General features: G+C 37.3%; 1 pseudogene; it reads left to right on the top strand.

Annotated features, from left to right (window-relative positions):
• Nucleotides 1-1,059: 1,059 nt before the first annotated feature.
• LOC102015870 overlaps nt 1,060-11,075 on the top strand; it is a 74,925-nt pseudogene continuing 64,909 nt past the window's right edge.

The raw sequence follows: 11,075 nt of genomic DNA, 5'->3' as shown, positions 1-11,075 counted from the left end.
GCTTTTAGACTGTAGCTGAGTGGAACATTGCAGCAGAGAAGACAGATCAGAACAAAACTGCTCATCTTGTGGAAGCCAGAAAACAGAGAAAGAATGAGAAAAGAAACCGCAGAGACGAAGTATCCCTTCCAACGCGCGAGCCCCTGACCAAATAGTTTCCGACTCTTGAAGTTTCTGTTATTCCCCACAGCACGATCTGGGGACTAGGGGCCTAACGCATGCGCTTTGGGGTATATTCCATACTCAGATTTAACGTGGACTCTGGTTGCTGTAGTAGTTTCTAAACATAGAGACACAGAGAGAAGCAGCAGCTCTTGTCACACTGCACTTGCTGAAAGCAAGTTCTTCATCCTGTGGATGAAAACATCTCTAGAAGACTGAAAATTTCAGCACCTGCACCCCTCATTTTTTTGTGAGACAGGGTCTCACTATGTAGTTGAGATTGACTTTGAACTCACCATACAGTGCCCATGCTAACTTCAAGGTGATGGCGATCCTCCTGCTTCAGCAGACCAAGAGCTGAGATTACAGGCTCAGCACCTTTTCTAATAGTTTTCCTTCCTAATCTGTCGGGAGTATGTATTAAAATGAAGCACCCAAAAGTTACCTTGCGTATTGAGGGAAATGATAGTCAGCATGCATTCCCAGGGGAATGTATAGGATCAGGAAAATGCGAAAAGGCCTTAAATATACATCTAAAATAGTGCTCAGGACAGATACAGCCTAAAATACTGAATTACAAAAGCAAAAGTAGCAACTCTAGGGAAGAAGGAGGATTGCCTAAAGTTTCCCATATTTCGTTTCAAATTTCCACTGTTCAGTGCAAGGAGCATTGTGTGATGAAACAAGACAATGTGACCAATCTGAAGCAAGCCACACAAGCCAGCAGCAAGCTTTCACTCACCAGACCTGGTTGTGGCTCTACCAAATATCTTAAAACAACTGCCTCATTGATAATCAGTGAATAGAAGCAGGCATGCATATAGAAAGTCAAGGGATGGAGGAATAACACAATTCTATAACTAAACCTAAAAATATACTCTGGAGCTGAAATATATAATGGCTGAACTGAAAAATATACTGGACCATTCCAATAGCACATTTGGTCAGACAGAAGAAGGACTCCACAAACGTAAAGAGAAGATAGCGCAAACTGTTAGTATGAAAAGGAAGGAGAGTGTGGAGCAAAAATATCCCAAAGGAGTCTGGAAGCATCAGACCAGCCAGGCCGGCATTGACACTGTAGGAGCCCCACAGGAGAGGGCAGAGAAAATGGCCCCGAGCAGTATGTGAAGAAATGGTGGTCTCCCCTGGATGCATACAAACCTCCAAACACTCAGTAACTTCAAGTGGGATGGGGCCCACGATGAAAGGTGTCATAACCAAAGTGTCAGTAAGTACTGAGGAGAAGCTTGAGAACAGCAAAAGAGAGTGACTGTTTTCCCTAACAGTTCTAGACTGTGCTAGCACACGTTGGCAGTACGTAACGTTTCCTTTCCGCGTGTGGAGTTACCACATGTGCAGAGCAAGTCTTGGTTCCTTCTCTCCTGCTGTCCCCTGCACCTCCCTCCCGCCCCCACTCCATCGCTCAGTCCCTTCCTCCTCTGAGAAAGACCCATCTCCTTGCTTTTCATTATCTGTCTTTTCCTCTGCCTGTATTTATAACTTGGGTTTCTCAAATAAGAGAAATCACGTGAAAGCTTGTGTTTCTGATATATTTCACTTATCGCTATCGTCTCAAAGGGCATCCATTTTTATACAAATGACTCAATTTTATCTTTCTTTATAGCATAATAGTACTACATTATGTGTAAATACAACATTTTTATCCAGTCACTGTAGTTCTGTAAGGATACTGCATAAACTAGCAGATTTTTCAGCCAAACGTTTGGACATCAGAAAACTATATGGGCTGATGTTTTCAAAGTGCTAAAAGAATATAAGCTGTTTTTCAACAATTCTGTATCTAGCAAAACAGAGAGATTTTAAGAAATTCTTAAACAAACGTTGGTTGAGTTTATTGTTACTAGAATTACCCTCTAATAAATGCGAAAATATAGTTCTCAGTTTGAAGTTAAAGAATGTCAAAAAGTAATCTGAAGTTATACAGAGATATAAATAACTCAGTAAAGACCAATGTTGTGGTAATTATAGAAGCTATTGTTACAGTAACAGTGGTGCATGGACACAGTTTCTCTCTTGTAAATGATTTGTGAAACTAATACTTTTCAAAACTATTATTTTAAATGCTAATATTGATATACTAGTGTATTAAATTGATTAGTTTATGATTTTGGAAACACAATGCAAAAAGATGTAATTTAGAGGTATCAATAACTAAAAGAGGAAAGGACAAGGCTCATAAAGAATTCAGTCCTATATTATTAAATTTAATCTGGAGTAAATTTAAGGGTCATACTTTCAGTGTATTAAATTTAATTCCCATGGTAAACATGAAATATAGGTAAAGAATATACACAAAAGTACAGGAAACATCTCTCTGAAAACAAAAATATCAGCAAAGCACAAACTAATATAGAAGTATAGGAAATAAAAGATAAAACTATTATAAAGCATGTAGAAAAGAAATAAGCAAATGACATAAGTATGTTTTTCTCCATAATGACTTCCAATGTTAATGAGTTAAAATATCCAAGCCAAAGTTAGATGTTTGTGAAATAGATTTTTAAAAAATGATCATATCTACATATCGTCTGTATGGGACACACTTTAGGTACAAAGAAACAAATGGATCAAAAATTAAAGGAGGGAAAGTTATTGCGTGACATAGGAACCAAAAGAAAGTAAGTGTTTCTATGCCAGGGAAAATAGACTTCAACTTTTTAAGAACGTTTGTGAGGTGAAGAAAGAGATTAATTATTAATAAATGATTCAATACACAAGAAGACATAGCAATCCTGAGCATTTCACTTTAATCACATATCTCCAAAACATACAAAGTAAAACTGACAGGACTGAAGACATTAGCTGTTTTACTGTAATTATTGGAAATTTAAGTACCCTACTCTCAACGGGGGCAAGAACAACTGGATTAAAGGTGAGTAAGAAACTTGAGAGCTACAAAACAGGCTGATACAGAAGACTGCACTCGCCGCTAACAGCACACATGAGGTGCATATGGGATGTTTTCCATAATAGTTCATAACTTAGGTCACAAATTAAGTTTGAACAGATTTAGAAAAACAGATTTAGGAAAAGTATAAATATCTCTTTGATCAAAAAGTGATGAAGTGACAAATTAATATCAAGAAGAAAACTGAAATACTTGGAAATTAAAATTTTTTCTAAAAATGAGTGTATTGAAAAAGAAATCACAAGTTAAAATGGAAAATGTTGATAGACGAGCGAAAACAAAATGCAATGTGACAGCATTTCCAGGACATAGTGAAAACAGAGCCAATGAGAAAATCTATAGCTAAAAAAATTACATTAAAAATAAAATTTCAAATCAACAACTGAACTTTATAATGTAAAGAACCTGAAAAAGAAGCAAAGAGTGGGGGCTGGGGATTTAGCTCAACAGCAAAGCGCCTGCCTGGCAAGCACAAGGTCATGAGTTCAGTTCCCGATACCGGAGAAAAACAAAAACAAAAACAAAAACAAAAAAAAGAAGCAAAGAGTAAGGACATCCAAAGCTGAAAGGAAAAAGTAAAATTATTTTTCTGTGCAGATTGTAGGACTTTCTACAGAAAATAATAAATCCTGACACACATGGAACAAGCTTCATCATTATTAACATAATTCAATGAAATAGCAGTGTGCAGGCAACACATGAAAATTGCCTTGAAACATCAACAGTGATCAATCTGAAAAGAAATTAGGAAGTTAATTTCATTTAAAATGACATGCAAAAGAAGAAATACTTAGGGATTAACTAACACAAAGGGTGTAAGAATTTTACAGTGAGATCTCTAAAACAATTCTGAGAGAAATTAAAAAATAAAACAAAGTTATCCTAGGTTCTTGAGTTCAAAGATACTATCATGAAAATGGTAATATGACCTGAAGTAGTCTACAAATTTAATGCAATCCCTACGAATGACTTTTTTTCCAGAAGAAAAAACATTCAAAAATTCACATGGAATCTCACAGGACAAAAATAACAACAGTCCTGAAAAGTAGTATGAACTGGGAAGTCTTACTATTCCCGTTCTCCAAATGTATTATAATGCAACAGTAATCAAAGCAATGTGATATCCATATGATGATAGACATATAGACCAATAGAGTAGAATAGAGAGACCGAAAACAAACCTTCCTATAGTAGTGAGGTCATTCTTAACAAGGGTTCTAAGATCAATAAATGGGGGCAATAGTTGTTTTTTCACATAGTGCTTGGATAATGCATATCTATGTACAAACAATAAAGAGCATTAACATAATATATACAAAATAAATATATGGATTCATATAAAATAAATTAAAATGAAATGAAGGCATATGGCACATCTTTGCATTACTAAAGGGGACAATGATTTCTTGGACTTAAAATCAACAGCAGAAGTAAGAAAAGAAAAAGATATATTGGATGTCAGCAATTTTTAGAAGTCTTAAATATAACACATTATTGACAGATTAAAAATTTGCTATACAAAATAGGAAAAGTATGTAGAAATATATATCTGATAAGATTAATATATAGAATATATGAAAAATAGAAACTGTAAAAAATAGAAATGAATAAAGAGAACATTTTTCAAATGAATACTAATCATATTAAAATGCTAATCCTTATGAAAATGCAAATCAAACCTGAAATACAACCTCACATTAAGATGACCCTATAATTTCTCTATCTATCTCTATATCTATCTATCATCTATCTATCCATGTATCTGTCTGTGTAATCAATCTATGAAAATAGCATGTAATGGCAAGATTATAGATAAGTTGAAATATTTCTGCACTGTTACTAGAAATGTAAAGTGTAAGAGTTACTGTGGAAAACACTGCAGTGTTCCTTTAAAAATTAAAAATAAAATTACATCATGATCCAGTATTTTACTTCTGGGCACATATTGAAAATAATTAAAAAATAGTATCAAATAACATTTGTAAACACACATTCATGGCAACAATATTTATAATAACTAAAACAAGGTAGTAAATCAATTATCCATGTTGTAAGATACACAAAATGCGATGTATCTGTACAGTGGCATATTATTCATCCTCAAAATGAAAAGAAATTCTGATGCCATGGCTTGGATAAATGCTAAGGAAATTATGTTTAGGGGCTGGGGATTTAGCTCAGCGGCACAGCGCCTGCCTGGCAAGCGCAAGGTCATGAGTTCGATTCCTAGTACGGGGAAAAAAAAAAAAAAAGAAATTATGTTTAGGGAAATAAGGTAGCCATAAAAAGAATTCTGTATGGCCCTTGTGTAGGAGGCATTTAGAGTATTCTAAATTTGTGAGGACAGGATATGGTAGTTGCCTAGAGCTTGCAAAAAGTCAACAGTGAATCACTGTTTAATGGACTCAGAGATATCACCAACACATAAAATGCACATGAATATACATATAAAATAATAATGGTGAAGCTAAGAAAACACTGTATTTCTGCAACCTCTGCTCTTAGGTTCCTAAAATAACACAAAGTTTAAAATCAATTTTCTCTTTACCAGCTTCTTTGTATGAATGATCTGACATGATTGAACCACTGGGGCCTTCATTGTAAAAGGATTTTTTTTTTATCACTGTTTCTTGTCTCTTTCAAGATCCAGATGTGCTCAGTGTGGTCCCACTGTGATGAAAGCTGATGTGAAGAGCGTGTGGGTATGTACAGTATTGTGACACAATTATATAACAAGTAATTTACATTACTGATGATGTATGAGACAGAACTTCGAACAGGAGCCCCAGGAAATTCAACTTTAGTTTGACTTTAGGTTTGTTTAAATAGTGGTACTCTTCCTATCTGTTCACAAGGTTTCTGCAGGAAGTGCGCTCACCAATTTTCAGGAGCACTGAAAACAAGGGTTAAAAGCACTACCTTGACCTCAGAATATTTACTGATTCTGTTATTAATCACAAGTGCTAAAATGCTTTTACTGTGTAGCTCTTTCCCTGTTTTCTCTCGTGCTATGTCTCCATCCTTTCTTTTTTCAGTCACTATATGTTTTTTTGCATGCATGGTGCACAACTCCACAAGGTGCAATGTTACAGGAACATGGTACTTCACCATTTGATGGAACATTTAGTGGCATGGCGTTTAACATAGAGTTTTTTCTTTTACATGGAAAAGTTCACCATCCAAAGATTTATAATTGTATTTTGCACTTCGTATTACATTTCTATTCTAACTTCTGAATATCTACCATACCCTATTTAAAAAAAAAATTATGAACAATAGAATATTCATTTAACAATATCTGGTAATTATCAGGTAACGTGTACTTTTCAGTAAATGTTTCCTTCTAGCACATGACTATTGCAGGAGCTTCTCTATTAAAATTCAAATTAAGAAACAAGGTGACAATTGACTCCTGAATGCCTTTCTCCCATTCTTGCAAGTTCTGCCTGTTTGTAGCTCTCTCTGCTGCTAAATTTTCCTTGACCTCAGTTTTCATACGGAATTACTGTACAAATACAAGTGTGGAGCTCCTAAATGAACACGTGCACATTTCCATCACGTTGCCTTTGAAATGGAAACGCTACTGGTTAGCACATTAACTGGAGCGGAAGAAGCTAATTAGGAGCAGTCCTAAATCCGGAAGGCGCGCACAGTGGAGGGGCGCGGGTCAGTTTTCCAAGTTCTTAGTATCCTGTAAGAGAAATTTTTGATGGCGGCAACGTGGTAATCTCACTCCTGAGGCTTGTAGCTGCAGCTTGGCTAAGTTGCTTATGAAAATGTGATTTCGTAGGGCTTTGGGCAAATGCGATTTAAGGAAGGAAGCTGAGGAATTTTTGATAGAGTGCCGAAGTGACGGGCTAATATTACTGAGAAAATAGAGCGGAAAGGTACTTTTTCCATCTCAGTATTAGGACCCCGTCGGTAGGACTGGCACTCTAATTATCTCTGGGTCAGTCACGGGTCCGTACACTTGTTAAAAGTGAGTATTAACCAGACTATAACTTGACAGGGAATTGGTTGTAAACGGTACGATGAGAAGAGGGGCAGGAAGTTCAAACCGAGTAAGAAGTCACACATTGTAAAATTTTACTGTTGAAACTTAATGCTATTTTGAAAAGATGTAGTGGTGAAGAGACCTGCAGGAAATCTGCAGAGCACCAGGCTGCAGTAAGCGCAGACGCGAGCAGCTGCACCTCTGCTGCCTGTCTCACGCGGGTCCGGTCCCTAGCCATGGGGAAACCCGCGGCCCGCCCACTTCTGGAACTCGGGTCATCTTCATCTGAGCACCTGCGCTTTCATACTGCCCCGAACCCAGGAGAAGAAAAAGGAAAAACATCCTTTACGTGCACCGGTATGGACACATTCCTCTCGTTCTTCGTTTTTTCACTCATGGATCCACCGCTTCACTTAAGGATCCGCTTCATAACCGTCCGGCATCCGCACCTCACTGGGTACTGAGAAGCGTGTGTGCTGTTTTCTCTTCTTCTCTGCTTTCTCTTTTCTTGACTGCATATTCTTCCAACATCAAAACCATGTCTCTATCTGTTTTCATGAGAAGCCACTTTGAAGATATCAATATGTAATACAACAATCATTGTTAATTCCCTACCACTTTGTTTGTAGCTCCGTATTGTCTGTACTGTTCTTTTGCGATGTTGTAAAATGTCTGTCTGTTAATGTTTTCCTCCTCTTATTTTTAAAATAAAAAAAAACATATTAACAGTTTACTTTGAGAAACTAATGTAAAACAAAACTAAGCCATATACAAATTTATGACAAGACCACGAAAATTTTATTTATTTATGTATTTTTACTCTAAAGAGAATAATAAAAAAGAATATCAAAATACTAACAACATAGACAAAAACAAAACAAAGCAAAGACAATAAAAGTGATACAGGGTTTCAGAACAAAACAACAGGAATTAACAGTGGTTGTTACACTGCATATTCCTTCCCATTCACATATGCAAGGAAAAATATTGGGTCCTTGTAAATATGTAATGATTATATAGTGTTAAAATTTGTTTGCATCTCTAAAATATCTGGCCAAGCCACTTTATTTCATTTAAAAATGCATATTCAAAATTAAACTTTTCTAAATCTTCATTTTCAAAATGTGTGAGCTAGAGACAATGAAGCTACAATTAGCATAAAATTCTAGAGGTAGATTATACAAACTTTCACCATGAACTTGAACAAAATTCTAAGCTTCAGCTTCCACATTTATAAATTGACTGTAACCTTACCTGGCAAACCTGTATCAACAATTAAATGTGTTCCTCATACCTTATGCTATGCTTAACACATGGTAAATATTGTAATTGTAGTAATCTCAAGAAATGGCCACGTTTTAAAATTCTTATTATATTTTTAAAAATGAAAAGAAGTGCTTTTGTATAAGCTGTAAGCAAAACAGTATGTGAAATGATTGAAAAACTCATAATCTTATCATTGACCCATGGTGGAGTATTTTTCTCTTTTGTTTGTTCCTATACCCAGCAAGTACAAAAATGTTTAATGGAATTAAAAGAAATGATTGGATATTTATATTTTATCATGCATCCTGCTAGGTGTTAGAGATAGCTTAGATAAATAAGGCAGAAATTCTGCGCTCCAAGCAGATAATGCTAATAAATTACAGTACAGTGAAACATGTAATCATAGAGGTATGTAAAGTTGCAAAGGTACTTGCACGTTTGAACCAGTTGTTTGGAAGATGTGACAAGCAGATGTTCTAGAATAGATGCGTTCTGATGCGACAGGGAAAGTGAAGTTGACAGGGAAGGGGTCAGCGATTATATCACGAAAGGAAGGGGACAGTCTTCAACACAGAGAAAATTTCATTATGTTTGTGAAACTTCTTTCTTCTTTAGCATCATACAGAGTAGGATGGAGTAGGAGTGGAAAAAGAAGCCAATGTTACACAAGACCTTCAGGAAACCGGGCATGGTGGTGCATGCCTGTAATTACAGCACTGGGGAGGCTGAGGCAGGAGGATCATTGAGAGTTCGAGACTAGCCTGGGTAACAAAGTGAGCTCAAGGCCAGCCTGAACTGCATGGAGAGACACTGTCTCAAAAAGACAAAAAAGGAAAGAAAAGAAAAGAAAAGAAAACCAAAAAGAAAAAAGACCTTCAGGAAAATGCTAAGATGTTTTAGACAACACACATTCTGGTCTTTTCTTTTATCTTAAGATGTAGATGAATTTTAAAAACATCTATTTTTCTTAAGTATTTTACAAAAGGCATCTGTGCCACCTTTCAGAACGATGCATTTCACCAAGGAAATAAAGCATGCTCAATCTGTAGAACACAGTTTTCAGAGTCTTCTGGTTTGAGAAGTACAGAATTCATATATCTTACTATCAATCACAATATCACACACACACTCTAGCTCCATATTCTTCAAACTGTTTTATTTCAGAATAAATGTAATCTTTTGCAATTGCTACACAGCTTGTACTTCTGTGATTAATGCTAATTGTGTTTAATGGATTGCTTTCAAACTTTAATTTATTCTTATTTAATCAAGCTGATGTCATATGGAAACCTTGTCTCTCCGCATAGCTCATTTATTATACTTTATTTTGTCATCTAATGAAGCTCACATAATCTAAGCAAAAAGTTTCTTATTTGGGGTCTTAGAACTGCAATTGTGGGAGCAAAGATGCCACTGAAAACTACAGTGTGTTCCAATGCAGTGGAGTCTAGGTGGTCATTTTAAGGGTAAAGAAAAGAAAGTTTAAGTGAGTTATACAGGTGTCAAGAATTTTGACTCGGGGGCTGGGGAGTTAGTTCAGCTGCAGGGCACCTGCCTGGCAAGCGCAAGGTTGTGAGTTCGATTCCCAGTAGCGGAAAAAAAAAAAAAAAAAAGAATTTTGATTCAGATATGGAGACAAAATGGAGAAGTGAAAGCAGGCAGCGTCTTCCATTGTCCATGACTTGGAATCACAGCATGGAGAACAGACAGTCAGTGAAGTGGGCAACGGCCAGAAGGCACTGAAGTTCAGCAGTAGAGAGAGATGTATAAAGACCGGGAGACTCATTTATCAGAATACATGGTTAGAAAGAGGACAGCAGCTCCAAGCCCCCAGCAATAGAGACATCAGCACAACTGAGAGGGAGATGACACCCGCAGGGGAAAGAGGCAGACATGAGGGATGGAATTAGCTTGGAGAGAGATCCGGAGCATAAAGATACTCTGAATTCAGCTGATCCAGCAGCACCATCGCAAGCGATTGCTTGAGAAGTGCACAGAAGTTTTCAATTTACACTCATGATGATGTGGTGGGGAACCACCTTGTGAAGGTCAAACCTAAACTTGTTGACTTGGGCACTATGACTCCCTACATTTCCTCTCCTCTGGATATCACAGCAAGTATTGTCATAATGCCCTGGCCACTGTCCGCCTTGTGGTGTGGTCCTGATAGAATGCCACTCAAGCAGAGTTTATAGACAATAATCACAATGATGTGGGTATTAGAAATATGGAAGGGGTGGAAAACTACTTTCCTCTAAGTCTAGCAGCTTGGGTTGCTTGCTGAAGAGGGCCGGATAAGTGAGCAGGCGTCCATGCTTCACCGTGGAGGCAGGGCCTCAAGCCATGATCACAGGCTGTGCAGTTCATGCCCTCTGCGGGGCCCCCTTCAGCCAGGGCAGCTAAGCCCTCATACTCTTTATGAGCTTCTCCAGTGCTGTCGGAGAACCATATGCATAACGGAGATCAGAATCAGTCCTTCCTTGCATGATCAACTTATTCCTCTGCCTGGAGTAAACACTGAACAAGAAAGCTTCCAGCTCTGTTACCTCGCACTGGGGAGCAGAGTGCTAAGAATCAGTACAATCAGCACTAAGTGAACAGCACAGCAGGAGAGCCTTGCCTTCCCTGAGGGTACACACCCACGGAAAACACAAACAAGTGCAGGTCGATGTAATGTATGTGAACTCTCCCCTGCACGCTGGACAACCGCAGTGAAGATAA

This window comes from Chinchilla lanigera, unplaced genomic scaffold (genome assembly GCF_000276665.1).
Source record: "Chinchilla lanigera isolate Chin_1 unplaced genomic scaffold, ChiLan1.0 scaffold00026, whole genome shotgun sequence".
NCBI lineage: Eukaryota > Metazoa > Chordata > Mammalia > Rodentia > Chinchillidae > Chinchilla > Chinchilla lanigera.
Note: the sequence above shows the minus strand (reverse complement) of the source record. Positions and strands in the feature narration are given on the sequence as shown.